The sequence below is a fragment of the Pyrgilauda ruficollis genome, unplaced genomic scaffold (assembly GCF_017590135.1).
Source record: "Pyrgilauda ruficollis isolate IOZ18807 unplaced genomic scaffold, ASM1759013v1 scaffold73, whole genome shotgun sequence".
In the NCBI taxonomy this organism is placed as follows: Eukaryota; Metazoa; Chordata; class Aves; order Passeriformes; family Passeridae; genus Pyrgilauda; species Pyrgilauda ruficollis.
In genome coordinates this window covers 3,286,568-3,309,083 of record NW_024529155.1, presented here as the reverse complement: position 1 = coordinate 3,309,083, position 22,516 = coordinate 3,286,568, and the positions used below count along the sequence as shown (strand labels likewise).

Here is a 22,516-nt window from a genome sequence, read left to right as displayed (position 1 = left end):
GAGCTGCTTAAATGCTTTGAGAAAGGGCAAGGGGATCCGTTCCTGGAAGAGTTTTCTTTCCCGGGGGACCCTGGAGGAATTTTGCTTGTACTTTATATCCACTTAGTGGTGAGAACAAATGCACCTTGCTCTGCATTTCTTGGAACTGGGTCTTACTCACCACTTACATCTCTAGTTGGGGTGCTGTGTGTTTTTGTGTACTCCTGACTCCTGTGGTCCTGCAGTGGTTGTGGATTTTTTGCCTTGTGTGGTTTGAAGCAGAGTTGCTGATGCCTCTGTGTGTATGTAGGAATAGCAGATTAGAAAATGAGAGGCTGGTAGGCTCAAAGAGCTTCCTGAAAGTGTGGGAGTGCAGGCCAGAGAAAGGAAGAGAAATCTTTTTGAAGCTGTATCAGTGCTTTGCTTGGACAAGAATAGCCGGCAGAGAGTATTGAGAGTGGTCTGAGGATAAGTGTTGCTGCATAGCCAGGTGTTACTGCTGTAAAAATCACTGCTGTCCACTCATGAAAACAAATTCTTCCAGTGTGAGTGCAGTTTTACTGGTGTGGTTGCGTCACAGCATATTCTGCTCACACAGCTGTGTTAATGCCAGTCAGACCTGGTGAACACTGATAAGTCTGCACGTGTTGGTAGTGTACGTGCAACCCTTATAAAAATTATGGAGGTGATGTGAGGAACAGCTCAGATCATGCCTTGTGACATGCTCTGCCCCTGGGAGGAGATGGCTGGGGGTTCTGTTGCAGGTCTGTAACATGTGTAGGTCATGTGCAGTGGTGTTTGTGCCCTTCCTCCAGCTTGTAGAATGTCCTTCCTGAAAACAATTCAGCTCTTTACCTGAAAGATTGTAGTGAGCGGTAACCAGGCCTTGGGTCCTTGGTGGAGCAAGGAGACATTTTGCTGCTGTTTCCAAAGGCTTTACAAAGCAAATCAGTGTAATTTCCTGGTTTTCTAATGGAGAAACTGAGGCAGAGAGGTGCGGGGGTGAGAAGACAGCAACTTATGTTGCACCTACAATATGGGAATAGCAACCTGTTTTGCTTTAGCCTGGTGCTTTGGACACCTGTTCAACAAAACATTTAAGCACATGCTTAATGATACGCATGGCAATAGCTCCCTTACCATTTCCTCTTTTCAGAGCATCATAAACAGTGCTTCTCTCTGAACCCGGACTGCAGGGCTGTGCCCACTCATGCCAACCCATTGCAATCACCCAAGCTGTCAGCCAGGACACAGCTGGTGTCAACATCTGGCCTGTAGAACCTGTCTTATCATTAAGGATGCAGAAGGTGGAGCAAAGAGTCATATGAACAGTGAGGAAGTGGTAGTAGTTGGGTTGCAGGAGATGGAAACAAGCTTGTTTGACAGGTGGCTCTTGGATGCAGTTGACTTGAAAAGAAACTCCTGAACCTCCAGGTGAGTTCAGAACAATCACACAGAGACAGCACAGGGTCACCGAGTAAACACTTTAATGCAGTAGTGTAATGACCCATGTTAATCGTGCATTGAGTGTTTAAGCAGTGTAGTACCTCTGTTTAAAAACAAACACCAACCTAAACCAGCACCAAACCCCAAACCAAATGAGCAATGACTGTTCCCATACATCTGCTTGTCTGTCTTCAAAGAGACTTTCAGTTTTTGCAATTATCCTGGCATAAAATGCTTCATGATTGTGCTAACAGGCAGACTTGTGTCTGCCCTGGAAGCTGCTTTAATGAACCCCAAGGTCTGACGGCCAACTTCCCTCTTTTAAGAGCAGCAATTTGTTGATCCCAAGAAAATTACCTTTTTCAAGATTTCAGCTCAGGAGCTGTTCGCAAGGTTATGGGATTACAGTGCCTAGAAAGCATTACAACTCCATTTGCTGCTGCTTTCTCTTCAGGTATCGCATGAGACACCATTCATTTTTCTGCTCTGAAGACCAACCTCAGTTCACTCTATCCCTCTGGGCATGTTGATCATTCTGGGGCCTTTGCCACTGATTTTGGAAGGATATGATTCAGAACTTTCATCTGGGTTGGATTTTCTCAGTGAGATTGTTTATGAGAGAACAAATTTCAGGATCATATCCCAGGATTTTATATACTTTTGTTTCTTTCCATCTATAGATCCGGGATTTTTGTGAGTCTTGCAATCTTAGCATCAGGACTTAATCCACTCTGATTAGAACCAATGGGAGTTTCCATTACTAATTGCCACTGACGTGAATTCCAGCTCATAAGTTAGGGATCAAAATGTATTATGTTATTGTTATAGGCTGCATTAAGTGCAATATAGATTATATATGTATAAAAATAATTTTATATGCGATATGTGTTGTTGCTTGCTACATTTACTTTTAAGTAATGTTACTTTCTAAAATTAGAGACTGCTGTAGGCTGTCTGAAGAGTTAGTCTGAAGTAGATTTTTTTGGGGTTTTTTTGTCCAATCCTGGAGACAGCTAGATTTTTTTTATGGGTGACTCCTTTAGCTCTCTGCATGCTCCTTGCCTGTGCCTCAGTAATCCCTACATTTAAGAAAAAAATCTTATTTAAAAAATACTCCTCTGTTGTCTTGTGCAGCATTCAGCAATCCTCAGACGTCTTACACCACAGATCATAGGCACAAGCCAGTAGTAACAATAGACTGATGCTGTCTTTGATGTTAGGAACATGTAGATAACTGTTTTCACAGAGAATCAAATTCTGTAAAGGACTGAAGGGAGTGAATTGATGTCTAAAGATGTGTAAAAAGAACAACTGTATGAAATGAGAACAAAAATTGGTCATTGTCATAAAGGTGCTTCCAAATTAGTAGGCATTGAGTTAACATCTAATCCCTTAGCCAGAAGGGTTAAGATTTACGTAAATAACATCTGCATAATGATTTTTTAAATGGCTAAATGATTTAATAAAAGGTTAAATTAAATTTATTAAATAGTTAGTAGAAAGCTAGAGCCACAACACAAGGAATATTTTCTCATTTTTCTCTTTTATTTTGGGAGATCCACAGGGCAGACAGAACTGGTGGTTCAGAAAGGGATTGCTCATCTCTGCAACATCTCAGAACGTAGAGTAATAGAGCCCAGCTAAAGAAAGGAAGGAAGATACCTCTCCCCCTTAGAAACCTACAATTTGTGATGCAAATCAAAGGGAGGCACATGTACCAGTTTCGAAACTTACTCTTAGCTCACCCAGGTAATGGCCATACATGATTTGCATCAAAAATTTTGTTAAACTTTCATAAACAGATTACCAGAATTGTACAAAACTTCTGTGATCGAAGGTTCTGTGATTTAGGCCTGGGTCCTGTAAATGTCTACTGAGATTTTCTGGACCTGCACTTAATTTTGGCCAAATATAAGTTGAGCATCTTAGCAACTTGAGGGTGAAATAATCGAGAACTTCAGCGTTTACAGTGATGATTATGGCTAAAAGACTAGAACAACAGCTCTCGATCTGAACATTGCCAAATTTGGAAGTCTGAAATTCACATCTGGTTAGAATATTTAGATGGAAAGATTTTATCCTTAAAAAGAAAATAATAGATCACTGATGCTGAAACTTAAACAGTTACAAAATAAATCCCTCAGGAAATACAAAACATGGTATGGAGTTGGTTTTGGTTGGATTTTTTTTTTAAGGAATTGATTGCCATGCTTCTCACCTTGATGTTCTCAGTTCACACTGTTAATTCATGTTGCTCAAGTTATGAAAGAGGATGGTAGCCTAAAGCAAGGTGTAGTTTATGGTTAAACAAGCTTTGGGAGTTTTGGACTGCCTGTCAGTGGGAAAGCCAAGGGTTAATGGTTTGTTCTGTCAGCTCTTGGTGCAGAGATGTGGTGCTCACACACCGGGAGCAGTTGTACAAATGCGCTTGTGTCTGAACGCCTGCAGGCTTGCGGCTCAGTTTTGTATGATTGGGGGGTTTTTTTTAGAATCCTTTTTAAAAATACACAGGAATTAAGCAATTTCCTTTACATGGTGCCTCTGCCAAAGCCCACTGAAGTCACTGGGAAGACTCCCACTGTTTTTAGCTGGCATTCAGATCTATCTCGTGTTCTTACGGCCTCAGCTACTGCGAGTGTCTGTGGGGGTGTGTAACCATCTCAGTTCTTCTGGAAGGGCTGTCCTGCTGTACTTCAGTTACCATGGAATAGATTGCCCACATTACTAGCAACATAATTATTCTGGATCAAAAATACTTCAATTCCAGAATTGTCTCCATGTGGGGAGCAACTCTGGAATAAAAATCAGGCAATGGCTTCGTTTGCAATAGCTGTGCTTCTTGCTTGCTTTCTGTAGGCAAGGTGTTTTAAACAGAGGTGAAAGGCACTAAAGTGAATCCCTTTTTACATCAGCACAGCCAGATTCTGTGAATCTTCCTTGAATTGTAGTTGTTGTGATTTATAAAATGGAACTAAAACATCCATCCTCCCCAGACCCAGGTGTGCAGCAGTCCTTACTGTGTGCCCTGGCCACACTCCTGGGCCCACATTCGGGTCTGTGTAGGTGCAGTTCTGTGCCTGTGGCTTCAGTGGGACACTCTGTATGTACGGATCTGATGGCAGGATTGTGGCCCTGCAGGAGTAGGGGAGCAGAAGTGTTGCCCTTTGTTTAGGGATCAAACCTATCCGCTCTCACATTTTAATGGGAGCCTCGTATAGAGATGCTGGAGTAATCTGGAGGAAAAGCTGTGTGTCATTGTCTTTTCCCACTACTACAGATGAATCAAAACACTCAGTAAATTAACTCTTTTTATCATGTGTGTATAGATCCTGTTAGTGGACTTGGAGCAGACTTTAAGGCTGAGATTTTTACAGTTTCTGCTTTTTTAATGGATCTAACAAGACCTGCAGGTGTAAGCATTTTGAGCTCATTTTCCAAACTGCCATATTTATCATCTTCTTATCTGTTCCTTTATCATCCTAACTTTTCTACTAATGTGAGTACTGGCAAATTCACTACACAGATACAATATTAATTCCAGACATTTCACAAGACAGTTTTTAGACATTCACCCACATGATGATGTATTAACTTCCAAGCATGTACTTCAGAAGTAAAGGAGTTAAGCAAAAAAAAAAAAAAAAGAATTAAAGGTTAAAATGGGACTTATTCAGTTCCTTTCTTTGCAATACATAAATTCATGTACAAATACGGAAATAGCAGGATGAGTTACTGTGTTTCCATGCCATTTTTTATAACCACATGTGCTGTTTCTTCTCTGTAGCATGTGTGTTACATAGAAATAGAACATGGCATTTCCCATGAAAATTATTTAAAAAAGAGGGTTTTTTTAATAGATCTTTCCTTCATGATGGAAAAAAAGGAAGTTTTTATATCCAATTTCAGAAGAAACACTTTTTTTCCCATAAATATAAGGACATAAAAATATAAGGACACAAACAGAAAATCTGCCACTTCTCTGTATTACTTCCTATCTTCAGATGTCTGCTATCAGTCTGTCCTAAAAGCTCATATCAATTAAAGCAGATATAGAATCTTATAATTACTGGACTTGGAGAAATCTGATTGAAAACCTGGTCAGACATGATGTTCTGCCTGCAATTAATCTGAACTGAAGAGGTGCTGCCTCAAGGATGCATCACCATGTTATTTGTCCCTTCCACCTCCACTCCACCTGCCTACAAAAGGCTTATTTGCTCAGCTTTGCCTCTGTAGTTACTTCCTAATCCAGTTCAATCAAAATTATCAGCTTGGGATTTTTTTTTTCCTTAATGTATTCTGCATAGCAGTTTTATTTTAAGTTAGAACGTTGTCATTTTCATTAAATGGTGAAACTGGGAAGCTGAGATTCCCATCTCAGTGAGATTTAGCTCTCAGTGAACTTGGGGTCTGTTGTGGTTTCCTGAGCCAGATTTTCCATGTATCTGAAGCCTACTTTCTTAGTGGTATCTATATATTGAGGTAAAAATGTTTATTAGAAAGCAAAGACGTTAGGACTGCAAACAAATTCTGTTTAAAAATAGCAGAGAATGTCATTTTCCATTATAGGAAAAAAATGGAAAGCAGATGCTGGGAATTTTTGACAGTGGGGCTTAACTTTATTTGTTGGTAGAAGAGGGTTTGTTTTGGAGGGCCCTTTGTTCTGTAAGTAGGTGGGGACAAAGACGCTCATCTCCTTCATAGCCTGAACTGTGCTGTGAATTTACACACCCCTGGCATGGGGCTTGGGCTGGGTGCTGTAGGGCTGAGGGGCCGTTCCCATCTGCCTACGGACTGGGTTCCAGGTTCAGGTAATTGAAATTAGCCCCCAGCAGTTTTAATAATGTGTAATTTCATTGCCATGGTGCATTTTGTGATCCCAGCTCAATTGGGCACAGTCACCATGCAGCTCCCTTCAAAGCGTATGGCCCCTGTGCTGCTCCAGCACGTTCTCTGTGTGTTCATCTTCATTACCCTCCATCAGGCACTTGCAACATCTGCTCAGCTCCGTGTTCAACCCCTGGCTGCCTGGCATGGAAGTGACTCTGCTTCCTGAAAGGGCAGGGGAAGGGAGGGAGGAAAAGAGCAAACGGGCTGGTGCAGAGCAGCCCTTCTTCCAGGCCTTCTCTTTTGTACTAAATTTAGCTGTTGTGGCCATGAGCAGGCTTGTGCTCGGCAGCAGCTCAGTGTAGTCCCTAAACCATCTCTGTTTCCTGCTGATTTCATGTTTTGCTAGGAAGGATGTGGTGCAGGACGTGCGCAGGATTAAGCAAGGAGCACAGCGTTAGTGGAATGACCCTAGGGAGAAACAGGCTGGTTCTCTCTCAACTCTGTCCAAAGGCAGGTAGCTGTGACCTGTCATGTAAAAACAGGCTTTTCCTTCAGTGCTGGAATCATTCTCTTGTGCCATGGTTTAGTTGCCTCCCAAATTTCCTGATGCTGAACATTTATTAAGGACTCCATGATCAAATGTTTGCGGTTTGACAGAAGCAGCTGACACTGGTTTAAAAGGAAATATGTTGTAATATTACCTCCAGAGAGCCATGGAGGAGAAACTTTGGACAGGATTTGTATTTGATAAAACTCTGTTTTGACATAGTTGAGAGAGGCAGGAAATTTCTCCTGTGACTTTTCATTAGAATGTCATCATGACAGCAGCATCTTTCACTTGTTGAGAATCTGTCTGACCCTGCTGCTAATTCCCCACCTGAAAACTTAATATGGGTGACATGAGACAGACTTCAGCAGCCATGAAGAGAAGTGTGAACAGCCATTCCCATGGTAAGGATATTAAGAAGAGTCCAAGTTGTCTGAGAGCCTGTTTTTTGCATGAAACTTGAAGAAAATGAGGTCAAGGTTCAGGTAGACTCCGGAGTTTTACAGTGGTGAAGGAAATCTTGCCTCAGTGCAATTAAAATTTAACTGAAGAAATAACTTCTGGTTTGTTTGGTTGGCTTTTTTTTCCTGTAAGATTTCCCCTCTTGGCTTCAAAGGTCTTTGAATAAAGAATTATATTGCTGCAGTCTAGCTGAACAAAAGCAATGAAACAGCACGTGACATCTACAGTTTGTACAATCATCCTTAATGTGCTCATATATTTCATGACATAGTCAGGTATGGATTTTTTTTTATACATAGACCTGCAGTTTTCTGAAGTCAGAGTTGGCATTTTGGCCAAAGATTATATAGATGCATCAGAGAATTATAACCTCCAGTGCAGAGAGGATCTATGTGGCCCTTCCTAGTCCACTCTCAAGGTTCAGTCAGGTCCTGCTTCTCAGCCATCAAAGCTTATTTAGGCTTTTGCTGTCTATACTGGGATGGCTCAGTGATAGTTAGCATGGGCAAGTACTGCCTTATGTTTAGAAATTAATCCTGTCTTTCTGGATGCTGAGGATTTACACTTGGCCTAGATTTAGTGTTTGTGAAGTGAGCAAAGCTTTTTTGTTTGTTCTGTCCTTGTTCTCTGAAACAAATGTCTGGAATTTATAGGTAAAGAAAAAGATAATAATGTGTGGATAATAATGTTCTTTAAGGATATGATTGCCCTGTAAATCTGTGTCAGGGAACTTGCACCTGGGATTACCCTCATTGCTGTACAAATTGGCTGGCAAAAGTTGAATAATTTGTGGATATGGGGAACATAGATATATCAAATGTGTACATAATATATGAAAACACAGATTGTATCACCTGTGCTAGATATTTTGGAGTAGGGAAGAGTGGTGTGGGGTTTTTTGGTTGTTTTTGAATAGTGTTCTAGATTACATACCTTAAATATCATCATTTAATAGGAAGTGAGAAAAAACCAAACACCTTGAGAGACTGACCACTAAAGATTTGTCCTTACTGCTCTGTCAATATACCAGGTAACTCCAGTTTCCCCATTACTCCCTCTCCTGTTTGCATACCCATCCTTACCTCCACTAGAGTGCTGCTTTCTTCTTGAGCTGAAGTGGTTGAAACTCCTTGTTGCCTAAGGTCCAGTTAGGAAAACAGAGTGTAAGCCATCCCAGTTCCATTAACTCAGCAGCTGTGTGTAGCTAATCAAATGCCTCTGCTTAACCTGAGGGTCACTTTTGCCTAGGTTTGACCCTCAGTGGCTTCAGGTGGCTCCTGGACTTTGCTCTGGGGCAGGTAAAAAGCACTTATGCATTCCCTTTGGCCTAAAATGCTTTTGGATTGTAGCTTCTGGTGACGGGGCAGTAAGGAGCAGGAGTTAAATCCCTGCAGTTGTTCATTAAACCCAGGGCTTTGGCTAGGTGGGAATTTGTGGTCCAGTGTGAATTCAAAGGACATGATTACAACTGACTCCCATTTACTAACACAGCTGTAATGTTTACTAGCCAACACTGACTTCAGGATGACCTTTTTGGGTGGTTCTGGGCTGATGCACCGCTTCTGAGATCAATGCCATGCTGTATGTTTGGTGCAATGTCTGTTCTCATGAGTATTGAGATACATTGGTTCAAATTAATACAGGACAAAGGAGCTTTTAGATGACCCCTTGCATAGCAATGAGTTTTATAACAAGATTAGTGTTGAGTTGCGTCTCTGTAAAGAATGGAGGTGGCTTTATCTAAGTAATTTTTCAGATGCAGCTGGTGTTAGCTGACCAAAAGAAATTTTACAATTTTAGTTTAATCAAAAGGATTAATGTTGCTGGGGCGTGAGGGTGGAATAAAATGATTTTCTTTTAGAAAAAAACAACACCTGCCTTCATTGCATTAATAGCACATATATTCTGACTAGTGGAAACTCCATCTCTTCCTCTCTCATCTCTAGGACTGTTCTTTAGGGCTTGCTGAGGTATTTGGATTTGCAGTTGTTTTTTTTTTCTGAAGTCTGCATAGCTAGTGCCCTTAGAATTTGTATTTCCATGGTGGAGGGTGGGGTGGTCTAGGATGGAAGAAGCCCCACCACCTTCAATAAAAACAAGATATTTATGCTTCTTCTGACATTCACAGCTCTTGAAGGTAAGAGTCTTTGCTGCTTCTACAGACAAGGGGGCTTGTGGTGTTTCCTCTCACTTGTTCTCATGAACACATGTGTCTTTGTGTTTCCTTTCCATCCTCAACAGTGAGATCTGATTCTTTTTCATGTTCTCTGCTATATCTGTTAGATACCATTGTTTCCCATTTTTCTTTGCTCCCATGCACTAGAGAATTTGTGCCCCTAAACTTCCACCTGTCTCTTAGTAACAGGTTTCCTCATTCTGTCTCCAAACTAGGAGCTATGGTTACATCTGATAAAAATTTCTGTTGTGCCAAGGGTGGTATGTGCATCTCCCGACAGGATTGATGTTTTGGGGTTTGGGTGGGTTTTTTTTTTTGTTTTGTTTTGTTTTCTTTTTGGTTTTGGTGGTTTTTGTTTGTTTGGTTGTTCCCCCCCCCCTTTTTTTTTTTTTTTTTTTTTTTTTTTTTTTTTTTAATCTGTTCTGTAATTACAAGCTTAGCCATGGCCAGGGATATTACCATGTTGCAAGGGATCATGGACTATGTCACCAGCCAGGTATTGCAAGTAATAGGAGCTGGTAGTTCTGCTTCCTAAACATTCTAGTATCTCAGTTTTCCATGTTTGCAATTTCCGTTGTTCACCAAAACCTCTAGTTCTTGTCAGTAGGAATATACATGCTTGCTCACAGGGTTTTTTTCAGCTTAGTTCATGCAACATCAAATATGAAGATCTTGCCTTTGTTTTTGTATACATGCAGGTTGAGGTGAATTTCAGCACAGGTTTCTGATTAATACTATAATTTTTGGCATGAGGATTGGAGTTGAAATAGAGATATGTAGTAATATGCATCTATAGCATTACTGCATGTGTATTCATATGTTGAAAGATAGAAGAGCACTGCTTGAGAGACTGTCCACTGTTTCACCCACATCAGTTAAGCCAGTAAAAAGTTTTAGGTTTCCATCCATACCAAGCTTACACTGCTTTTAAATGTATTAGTAGCTTTAATATTTCTGCTTTGGGACCTTGGATCATTGTACTGTGATTCCAGTTTGGATGGGGATAGGAAGAGGTGAAGCTAAATAAATTTAAAAATATGTTTTATTTTTTGTTGTGGCTCATTAAGTTATGTAATTTTAGCACTGGATTGAAAGCAGGAGGCAAATAGAGTGGTCTGTAGTTGACTGCATGACAACTGTAGTTTGTGGCGTGGATATAATCTCATCATGTGCCCAGTGTCTCATTCTGATTGGATTCTCCTGGTGTGAAGAATCACACTTGCCATCAGTGGGATGTCCATCTGTCTGAGCCTGAAAGCAGCTCAAGGATGCAGGCTGTAGAGGAGGAGTCTGTGGGATGGCCTCACTATGCCTATGAAGTCTGATGCACAAGATTTATAAGCATCCAGTCTGTTTTGGGGGATCCTTTCTTGCACTGCTGTGTGGTTATGAATGCAGATATTATTGTTGAATTCCTCCATGGTGGACACTGAGGGAGCTGGACACTCAGGCAGTTTGCAGACAGGGAGGGTGATGTTTTTGTGGGGCTTGCCAGTGTTAGGAGGTTATTCTCATTTAAGGTGGTTTTAAGGACACTCAACATCTTTCAGATTTTTTTTTTTGGTTGCAGGTGTGTAAGGAGTGGTGCCCATTCACTTGCTGTGCAGTGAGATTGTATATCCCTCATAAATAGTTAGTAAATCACTTTGGGATCTTTCTGGCTGACAGGCAGATCCTGTGTAAGCACATCACCCAGCCCTGCAAAGCTCAAGCCTTAGGGAGCTAAAGCGGCTGCCAAAGCAGCAGGTGTGTCAGCCCAGAGTTACCCGTGAGGAGCAGCTGTAGGCTCGAACTTTGCCCGTTTATTTGCTCAAGGTTTTATCTCATCCTTTATTCTCCAGCCCAGTGAAAATGAGTATTTGCCGTGTCAGTTGAAGTGGGGCCGTGGAGTGGCAGCTCCGTGTGCGCCTGGCGGCCTCGCGGGCGAGCGGAGCCGTCGCTGCCGTGGGGGAAGGCTGTGCTCCATGTGCCATCAGAGGAGATAGGGACACCTGAGCAAACAGTGCTCACCCCAGGGTAGGGTGGCTGGTTTGGTACACTCCACTGATTTTTTTCTTTCCTTTTTTACTTTTTTTTTTTTTTTAATGTCTATAGCTTTTTTGTTGTTGTTGTTGTTCTGGGGGTGGATTTTGACATGAGGGCACGGCAAGAGCACTCCAAACAGAAAGCTGAACTTGCATTTTACTTTTAATTTTGCTTCAGGATTGTGCAAGTGGACAGCAAAATTAATATCAAAACAGAATTTTCTTCTGAATCAAAGGCCAAGTGGAAAGTGTAGCAGCACAGTGTGCTGCTGTGCTCAAGATTGTTCTGAAAAAAACCAAAACAACAATCCTCAATGTTTAAAAAAACCCCTATGTAGCAATTGAAAAGGCTATTTTTGGTGTAGCATTTTGATTTTAGCTGGATTGCATCTATTGAGGGAAATGTTTACTAACATTTGTTACCACTTCTGGTCTTCAGACCCCTGGCAGCACACTTAGAGCCAGGCAGTGATGAATAATTTTTTGCCTACTGCCTTATAGGAGGACAAAGTGGCATCAGTTTCTGGGGTTCACAGCTGTTTGCTGTTGGAGTTCAGACATCCATATCCCAGCACTGGTTGGGAATTAGACATGTGCAAGGTAGAGGTGACAGACTGAATATGCAGGAAACCAGCTGGTTGCTCAGAAGACCTGATCTCTGCCTCAGCTTACCTTGAGCAGTTCATTTGACTACTCTGTGCCTCAGTTTCCCATTTTATATGGCATGTAACTTATCTCTTTAGCTGTTAAACAATTTTAAATGGGACTGCCTTCCACTATTCAAAACAGCTGTTCTACTTCAACACAGTCTTAATAATAAATGTAAACAATTATGGTCTTCAGATAGTCAAAATAAATTTAGGAGGATTCTGGTTAATTTTTGATTTTTCAGCTGTGTTACCAAGGGCTGATCTTTGGACCTATACAACCAAACTTTTTCCTTAGTTGCTTTCTGTTATTCTGCCTTTCGAAGGACTTTGTGGAAAAGAAAGCAGTATAAAAATCACACAACCGGTTTGGCAGGTCCTGTATAAACAGGAGAAATGCCAGGAAAAGTCTTATGTCTTTGTTGCCAGCTTAAAAAAAGGGGTTAATTTTCTCCTAATGAAAACTTCAGCTGTTGCTGTGTGTGTGGTGGACTGTGGGGATGGGCACGTGGTGGAAGGGGCTTGGAGTGCTTGCTGGAAGGAGCATTCCCTCAGATGCTGGGAGTATTGTCTCAGTCACCTTCTTGGCTGTTGGAACAGAAGAAGCATTTTATCATGGTTCTTGTAAGCAGATTTGTTTTTTTTTTCCTTCCGCCATTTCCTCTGGCAGTCTTACAGCTCAGCTCTGGTGTTAAACACACCCAGCTTGATTAACTGGGGGTGATGGATGTCCCCCTGTTTTGCTTTGCTTGTACCAGGAGAGAGCTGTGCTGGTATTTAAGATTGTCTAGCTGTGAGTTGGGATGGGTGAGGGAAGCTGCCTTCCCAAATGGATCTGTGCCGTTGCATAACCGTGGGAAGGGTTGGAGTGCCTCTGTCCTGATTCTTGTGGCAAAGGAGGGATGTGTTTCTGGAACAGCTTTGAAGCTCTCTTCTGATTTAGGCCATCTCTGCTGCTGCTTGTGAGCTGAGAGATTTCAGTCAATGCGTTGACAAGGAGGAGTGTTAGAAATCAGAAATTCCCTCCCATGAGGAGGATGTTTAAAATCAATGCTAAAATGCAAAATGAAATGCATTCTGAGAGCTTTTGCAAGTTGTCCATGTCATTTTACTTCTGTTGTAGTTCATCCCTCTGTTTCTAGAGCAGCAGCATAACCCCAGAACCATGGTCGTGTGGGTAGAGTGTTGGAAGTGGGATTTAGATAACTTGCTGCTTCATCCTACACCTCTGTTCCTAACTGTAAACTAGTGTTCATACAGGCCCTTCTTGTGGTGCTTCACTATCTTGAGTATTTTGGCTTTGAGCTCATCAGAGCTGTTCTCTGCTCACTATTTCTGGAACACTTTGGGCAATGGTGCGGTGTTTGTTTGCTTCTGAGTGCTGTCACTGTATAAATGTCAAGTCCTAACAGGTTCACAGCCAGAGTTCACGGGAGAACATATTGTTTTCTAAGGTGTCAAAGTAGGATTTTCCTCAGCCTCTGTACCCTGAATGTACCTGCTTATGTTTTGGTCCCTCCACTTGTAAAGGTGAGTGTAATAACACTTCCCTTCATTGCATGGAAGTGCTAAAGGTATTACGGGACGTATTTAAATAATGTAGTAATAAGGACTATGAAGAAGCCTTCAGATTGAGTTAAAATGGGCTTAAGACTAGTACTTTACTCTCTTTTTTAAATACGTCTGAAGTTTACTCTATTTCAGCTGGCTTAGTTCCCAAGCTACTCGCTTCTGTAGTGAGGCAATATTTGCAGGTCAGAGGCAGTCTTATGGTAAGGGTGGAGTGGCTCTCGCTACAGTGTCCATTCAGATGTGAAGCAGCAATGCTTGGTTGTGAAAACAAGCCAAAGATAACCAGAGTGAAACTTCAGCGCTTCTGTTCTGCCAGAAACAACATCATAACCAATGCTTCAGGATTATGAGCTAAAACAAAATAATAATTTGAGGAAGAACAAAAAGTGATGCAGACGTTGAAAGGAGCAATTAAAACAATTGGGGAACTTAATGAACAGGAAAAGCTATGGCAGAAGGAAAGCAGCTAAACTGAGATTTGTCACAGGGCTTGACACACCTGTGGGCCTCAGCATTTATCCCATTGTCCTGTTGGCACAACCAAGGCAGTGAGGGCTGTGGTAGTGCCACAGGTTGTTTTGGAGAGTCACAGCAGGTCTGGGAACAGGCAAACTTGTGTCCTCACTGTTTCTCTTCAAACCTCTTCTGTGGAGCTTGTTTTATCTTGTGATTTGCTGTCTGGCATCTGCCACCCAGCCCTGTGCAGCACCCTTACCCAGGAGGTGCTCCACTTCTTGTTCCTCTTCTGAGTGCTGGGAGTGCCCGTGGAATTTCCAGAGTGAAGGAATAAGGTCTGTGTGGGGTGTACCCTGTCACATGGACAGGTCATACCTGGAAGGCATCTCTTGTTTTCAGAGCAGTTGGGAAAGGATTGCTAATAGCTCTCCTTACGCAACAGAATATTCACCTGCTTAGTTAATTACTTATTAGCTCCAGGCAGGGACATGGCAGATTTGTTAATAGCAATGGTCAAATCATTAAAGTGTGCAGCATTAATGGAGGAGAAAGCATTTAATAAAGAGCCATCACTTGACCCTGTCATTGTCCATGGAATATAGACCATATTGTTGAATTCAGGCTCTGTACTTTTCCTGTCATCTGCCACTTCTTAAAAGTATGTCTTGCTCAGGAGCTTCACCTTCTCTTTGAACACATATGAGAGCACCTCTGTTCTTTTGGATCAGATATGCAGTACCATGACCAGCTGTTTCTGTACAAATATGTTTAAAAACTCCTCTTAAACTTCTGCCAATCCTGATGGTCCTGTGCTGGAAGGACCATGTTTTATAGGAAATAAAAGATTTTACTGTGTCTCATGCTATCCCCCAGGTGGTTTGTTTTCTTTTTCTAAGTAGTATTTTGGTGTCTGATGATCAGCAAAAAGTTCAGTTTCTTCCACTTTGCATTCTCATATTATTAGACTGCTGACTAGAGAGACCATACAAAAGCTGCTAAATAGTTTGTTTTAAAAAAAATTTATTTTTTTTTTACATGCTGACCTGCTGCTGATTTTGTTTCGTTTTATGTAACTCAGCTTCTTTCAGTGGCCTCCCAATGCATCTTTATGTTTTGATCACAGCTTCTTACTAGCTTATCCTTCTGCAATATGTCTTCCAGATTACCTTTTCTTCCCTCTGTTTGTATTTCCTTTTGGATGTTGGGATGTGTCTGTCCTTTCTTCTGTCCATCTCATGAGTTCCTTTATTCCTTCTTTACAAGCTAGATCATTTGACTCTTGTAAAACTTGCCTGTCTTGCATACATAGGGGTGTGTTTGTGTGTATGATGCAGAATGAAGAGCCTGCAAATGTGCAGGATGCAATATTCTAGGTGTAATCCTACCAGCTGTTTTTTATATACTCTCCTTTGTCAGCTAGGGCTTCCTCTTCTAGTCACACTGATCTTAATGTTGCTCACATTGAAGTAAGTAGTTGGAGTAGGTGAAAGAATATAGGGGGAGAGGAAGATTGTAATTTGATGTTTCTTCCATATCCAGTTTCTGTACAATAGTCAAGGTCAGTGCAAGTATGGCCCTTTCTAGGAACTCCGTCTGCATTTTATGTGTTGGGAGTTGAATAATCTGAATATTTGTGATTTTTTTATATTTTATATTTTTATATTTAATAGTGGCAAACATCCATGATCCCTTGTTTCTGGACTAGCTTACTAAGAATGTCTTTGAGAATGGGTATTTTATGTGGCTATCTTCTCTTTTTGAGGATTCTGTTTAGTTTTACTCAAGTAGATCTGCCCATTTTTTCACTAGCAGCCCTTATTATTGCTGTCCTATTCCCAGACTGGCCTAGATTCTCTCTGGAAAATTGTTTTTACCTACTTAGAGGTGTTTTGGAAAAGGGGATGTGGCACACTTCCCTGCCGTGCTGTGTGTGCTGGGGTTACTGTGGCACTACTTGAATTTTCAGGATTACAGACTGTAAGGGGTAGCATTAGACCTTGGCATGGCACTCCCAGGTTTCTCTGGGCATTTGACATGTCCTTTTTCATGGAAACTCTGCCAGAATTCTGAAGTGTGGGGAAGTGCTGTGGTGGAAATGCAGGGGTGCTATGTGTGCCAGTAGTAAGTAAACTTAAGTTACTGGAGAAGAGAAAAACTGAGGCCCATATATGGATTTTACTTCCACCAGTGTAAATCTGGACAAGAAACACTGTTAAAAAAAATTAAATAAAATTCACTGAAGAATTTTGCACATACAGATGGGAGCAGGATCCAGCTGTGTATTGGGACCAAGAAGCGCAATTTATTGTATTTGTAAGTGGTATTTTTAAAATGTGTATTTCAGGATGTTGCAGCTCTACAGGAATTCTGTTTCCATCAGTGACTAAGGGTTAAAAGAAGCTATGACTTTTATGTGAATTACTCTCCCATGATTTTTTCACTACTTAACTGATGGGCAATTAGATATCCCAGGACAGTGAATGAGTTGACCTCGTCTGTGTGACAGTTCTGACCTGTGATTTGTGCTATGTAAATATTTGATATCCTCTTTTATGGAGGACCCTGTTCACAGTAACTGTAGCTTCAGTAGAAATGTTCAGAAAGCAATGCTCAGCCGTGGTGGGAAGATCAGAAATGATGATTGTCCTTAGATATTGTGTTTGAATGCACAGTAACTTTGCAACTTTGACAGCTCAGTAATGCAACCAAGTGAAAACACTTGTGCCATGCCAGCCCCGAGATGCAGAAGAGGAGCTTTCCCATAACTCATGAGAGGGCAGCTCCCTGTACACCATGTTTCCCCTTAGTCTTCCCATCTCAGTTTCATGGCCTGCAGGAACCTTGCCCTGAAATGAGCACATGACTGCAGTAAGAGTGTTCAGGGTGTTAATTCCCACGCACACAGGCATGGTTGTACAACCACCGTATGTTACAGAGATGAGGCTTCCCAGCCCTGCCTGTTTTAGAAAAGAGAACACAAAAAGTGCAGTGAAATATCTCTGACGTGCAGCTAAGCCTGGAAAGTTCTTTACTGTTGCCTTCCTTGCTTCCCTGCTGCTTACTCACTGGCCACAGTACTTCAAAGCCTCATGTGGGATTTTTTTTTTCCCTAGCTATACAATTAACTGTCTCTCTTGAGCTTTCTGTGGTGCTTTGTGTGGAGTGAGTGTACCAACAAATCATAGATGCCAAAGGGACCCTATGGGTTACATTAGTGGCCCTGCTTTTTCCATGCCCTGCTTAAACAAAGGTCAGTAGCAAGTTCTTCAGAGGAGCATTACAGTGACAACCCCAGGATGCAAATTTTGGAGTTGCATGTTGAAAAGGGCTGGGGGCAGACAGTTTCTTAATGTCAGGCAGTTGAATCTGTGGTTGACTTCGGACTTGAAGTAGTAGGTCGGGGGGGCCAAGTCCCAGCTTTGCTGCCTCTTCTTGGAGCCTTGCTGCAGAAGGGTGGGTGGATAGATAAGGCTTTACCCCTGTTTGGACTATGATGATTCTGCTTTCAAATTCTGAACCAGAATCTGCCTCTTGTGTGTTTTCTGCTGCCTAGCTGGGATATCTGCAGATGAAATTCTTTATTATACATATAAATGATTGATCCTTTGATGAACTGTACTGAGCTTTTTGCCGTAGTTTTGTCTTCTAGCTTACCCAATACTATCTTCACATAGCCAGTTCTGTTCTCTATTGCCCCATATTAGCAGCAAAGAAATACTTTTTAGGTGTATGGTTAAGCTGTTTTTTTGCTGCTTTGATACTTGCTAATTTGAAATATTTTGGAGTGCTTGTACAATAATGCAGCTGTATCATGGCATTTCCAGTGACAGCATTGACCTCCTCAAGCTGCCTTTTCATAGCACTTAAGTGCGTTGGTATTGCTGTCTGTACAGTTTTAATTTAATTAGGACAGTGGCTGTAATCACTATGGGAGAAGCATGAACTTCCCCAGTGTCTCTTTTCCCCTTCCCTTTGTAATGAACCGTTGCACCACTGTGTTTGTTTTTTATTTGCTTGAGTAAGGGTTGAGGCATGGGAGGGGAGCCATCACCTGCCCCTGTGCGGGGAGGAAGGAGGCTGGAAGGAGGAGTCAGGGAGGAACTGAACTTCACAAAATCGCTGAGGTTACTATCGCAATCTCTGCTTTCTGCCCAGGAAACGAGATGTTAATCTTTCCCAGTGCTACTTTGCATAAGGTCCATTCCAGAGAGCTGTGTTTGTTTTAATTTCTCTAATTACTGATGGTGTGCTGATTATGCTGCTATAGATTTGACGTGAATTGCTATATTAATGGGATCAAAAATTAGGAGATGTCTGCTATGGAAATTAAGAAGATGACAGCAGCTGGGGGAGGGGAGGAAAGTGGAGAGTTGAATTCATGCCCTGTTACTGCAGAACTCTAGTTGGCTTATTTTGGAGTCTTAAGCCTTTGTCCCTAGCAGAAGTTGGAGTATGCAAACTATAACATTGACCAAGGTCCCCAAATGTGCTATTCAGTCCATTAGAGGCTCTGATTCCTTCCTGCTCCCTGTGTTAGACCATGTCACTCATCTCACAGTGGTCTTCTGGACTTTCATATCCAGCTGTGGTTTTGCATACACACCACTGGTGAACAGTGTATCTGTCTTCCTTCCCTTTCCTCTTCTCCTCATTTGCTTCCCTAAGGATTAATTTGCTTGAGTCTCTGACTGTTTTCCCCTGTGCTGCTCTGTGGGTGGTTTGCTGTCAGTGTCTTGCTAGGTGCCCAGATGTTCAGGGCCTTCTGAATTTTTCCTGCAAACACATCATTTTCCCCCAACCACCCTTGTCTTTAAGGCCCTTTTCCCCCCTCTGCTATGCTTGAGCCACCTACTCCTATGAGGATCCAGAGCAGGAAAACCAGACCCTCACAGGCTCCCCTGGCTCCTGGTCCCTTGGCCTGTCTTCATTTCATGGCACAGGTATACCAGCACCTGACATTTGTGTCAGCTTTCACTCTCAATTCCTTTCTCCCTCTATGGTATCATTATGTGCAGTATAGGAAAAAGTTTTTATTCAGTGATTAAGGTCAACTGCCTCTTCTGTCCAGCACAAGGTGTTCGCAGACCACATTGCCTGTTTTGGTTTCCTGAAAACTGCTGCATAGGTATTGCATCTCTTTGCTTTATCAATTAAAAAAAAGTAGTTTTACTACACCACATATCCAGCTACTGAATAATCATGTCATTGGGACAACATAAGAGCTTTCTTAGCAGACTTTCTTACATATTTTATTTTCATTTCCACAAAAACATGTGTATTCTTTGTGCCTGCCATATGAGTGAACTTAGTAAAGGGACAAAAAGACTATCAGATTGCAAGGCTGTTCCTTTGGAGTTTAAAAGGGTGCAATTACATCAAAAGCCTGAAGCTATTTTTATCTGCAGCCTCCCTCATCCTTGACTGTTAGACTTCTTTTAAATGTAATTTTGATACTTCTGGTTTATTATTTTTTTTAAAATTTTGGCAATATGAATTATTTGTGTTCCTGACAGAAAATTCTGTTCAGGTAGCTTTTGTTAGTAAAGGATATACCCCAGTTCTTCAAACTGAAGTCAGTGTGTGCTTTGATGGCTTTGGGAATCCAGTCAGCTGTTAGATACATGCCTACTACATAGTCACAGTCAGTATAGCTTTTGATTTAGACAGGATGGCTTTATCTATGGCATTCTCAGCAGCTGAATGTTTAGTAAAGACAAAGAACCCATAGATTCTCTTGATTTTTAGCCATGTGTTTCAGCCTGTCTCTGCTCAGTTGGGCAGGTAAAAGCATGTCCTACTCTCAGCAGACCTGGCTGCTTGTCCAGGTGGCCCTCTTGGAGCACCAGCCACCAGAGTAAACCCCGGGGAGAGCCTTCCATAAAAACTGACTCTGTGTAGCTCTTCAATTGCTGTAAGCAACATGAAATTTCATAGTGAAACTTTCTTGACTCCATGTGAGCTGAAGAAACTGATCAAAAATGATGACAGCAAGCAATATACCATCTGTTTTAGTCACCTCTTTGTGGCTACTGGCAGAATGCTCAGGAGTTGCTATTTTGAAATTTCTTAGCTGGTAATTGTTTGGGGCTGAGCATTTGGTCCCTTGTAGGTTTAGATGTTTATAGAGTCCCCTGGCAGGTGGTGAATAAGGAATGTGGTAGTACCAAGCTCTTTCTTAGCACTCATCACCAAAAAGCTCACAGGACCACATCAAATGTGTATTGATTTAGTTTCTTTTGCCAGTACATTAACCTGCAGCGAGGCTGTTTGCTCAAGAACACGCAAGGTTCATGCAGGTTCTACCAGCACTACCTATCCTTCCTCCCAAGCTGTGGCTTGAACAAGCCTACCATTCTTGGCCTTAATACAAAGGGAAATATTAAACTTGACTAGTTAGGAAATGCTTTCAGAAAAATTCCTAGTGGCAGAGTATCTGGTTGCATAACCTTAGAAGCATGAGACCAGCCATGTTTTTGTTAGGTGGATTCCAAAGAGAGAAGCACTGGGCAGTCCTGGAGTTGTGAAGATTAATGCAGGCCGTTCTCAGTGGTGTGAGCACAACAGGAACCTCCTGAAAACGTGCCTCTAGAAAGCCTCAGAAAGCCTGGAGGAGCACATGTGAGCTTGTGCATTGACTGCAGGCTGAGCACAGAGCAGGGGCAGGTTGTAGAACTCGACTGGTGCTTGCAGTTGTGCTGCCAGCCACGTTACTACCCCATGCTGCAAACAGGGATTAAGCTAATTTTTTCCACAAGCCCAGTGTCTTGACCTCCCTGTGCCATTACCATTCCACACCTTTTGGAAATGTGTCCAGAACAGTTAAAGGGTAGCTCTTTCAGCATGCAATTGTTAAATGTATTGCCCTTGAGAGGCACATGCTGTCCTTTTTCAAGACAGCTTAACTCTGAAATTACTTAGCTCATTTGAGCTGTGCTCTTGCTGTAACTCAGGTTGTCTGTGTGTCTAATAAAAAGAAAGACTTACCTAATGTCTGTAAATTGCTTTGATATTTAGGCTAAAGGTGCTGACAGAAAAATGCAGGATTAGCAAGAGAGGGCATTTCAAAGACACTAATAGGAATTGGATAGCTAACTCCCCTCTGTGCCTTGTAAAATGCCTTCTGAAAGTTGTAATTCACACAGTACTGTGGATATCCAAGATGTGTGGGATAAGTAACTGCAGTTCCATATCTTGTTTGGCTTTGGCTGTCCTGTCCTTATGAATACTAGGAAACAATGAATCAAATGCATTTGTTTAAAACAGTGAACCTCAATGAAACTGTCATGGTATAAATCAAGTTATGCTATGCCTTCAGGAGATTGATCAGTAAAGGCAGCACATATTGGAACTACAATGCTGTGGTTTGATACAGCACCTCCTGGGTCTTGAGGAAAGTGGATGGGTTCTGGATTTAATTTCATTTTCCACCTGCTCTTGGGCAGTGAGGAGACCCTTTGAAGCCACTTTTTCTTTGCAGTGGTGATTCAATGAGCGTGCAGTGTGACCTGAGCTTGGACTGTGTCCATTCTTCAGGAGGGAACAAAAGGACTTTGGGTCTCCCACCTATCCTCCAGAGCCCCTTAACAGAGGCACCATCTGTGTGGCTGTGTTTCAGAAGTGTTCCTCTTTTTATGAATATCTCCATGAACAAAGCGAGTGGCTGCAGTGTGGTTCGATTATCTGCACTGTGGATGGCAGCAGGAAATGCTGGAAAGTGCCTGGTTTCCCTCCCCTCCAGGGGTGCTGTGCATCGGGGGCAGAGGTGCAGATGGGCACAGAGAGCCACACAGGAAGCACAGAGTCAGCTGGTTTGGGTCAGGGAGGGAGTTGGGGAAGCTGAAAAATCAAATAATGCCTTGTAGCTCCACAGGTGCGTCCTTCATTGCATCACAGTGAACATCCCTGTTTGGTAACTGCCATGTGGTTATAGGGTGTTGTGATGGGACTCCTGATTTTGAGGCTAAACTTCTGGTTCTACTGAGCTCCTGAGCAGCAAACAGCACCTTGCAAAAGAGTGAACTGGGCTTGCTTTGAAGCCGTGGCTGCAAGACTTTCTAGGAGTTCCCTTTGTTTTTGGACATCACCTAATCTGCCTGCAGAGTTTTTTGCAAACCTCCCCTTCCCTTTGGTGGCAAGGGTGGTTACATTACATTCTGCAGGTGCTTCTATCAGCCTCAGTCTATTTTCCTGTCTCATGGCTGTGATAATGCTGTGGTTTGTCCTGGAAGCAATTATCTTCTCTTGGTCCAGCACCAAATTTGTCTTTTCCGTTTGCCAGAGATCAAGGTCAGGGTGAGAGGCTGCACTTGTACTGTCCTGCAAATGCTCAGAAATTACAGTACCTCCTTCTGCGTCTCTATGTGCAGAGATGTAAATC

The 22,516-nt window shown here is 42.1% G+C and overlaps 1 protein-coding gene across 2 annotated transcripts in view; it reads left to right on the top strand.

The window, feature by feature from the left end:
- ETV6 (ETS variant transcription factor 6) overlaps nucleotides 1-22,516 on the top strand; it is a 127,117-nt gene that overhangs the window by 19,345 nt on the left and 85,256 nt on the right. The window lies entirely within an intron of this gene.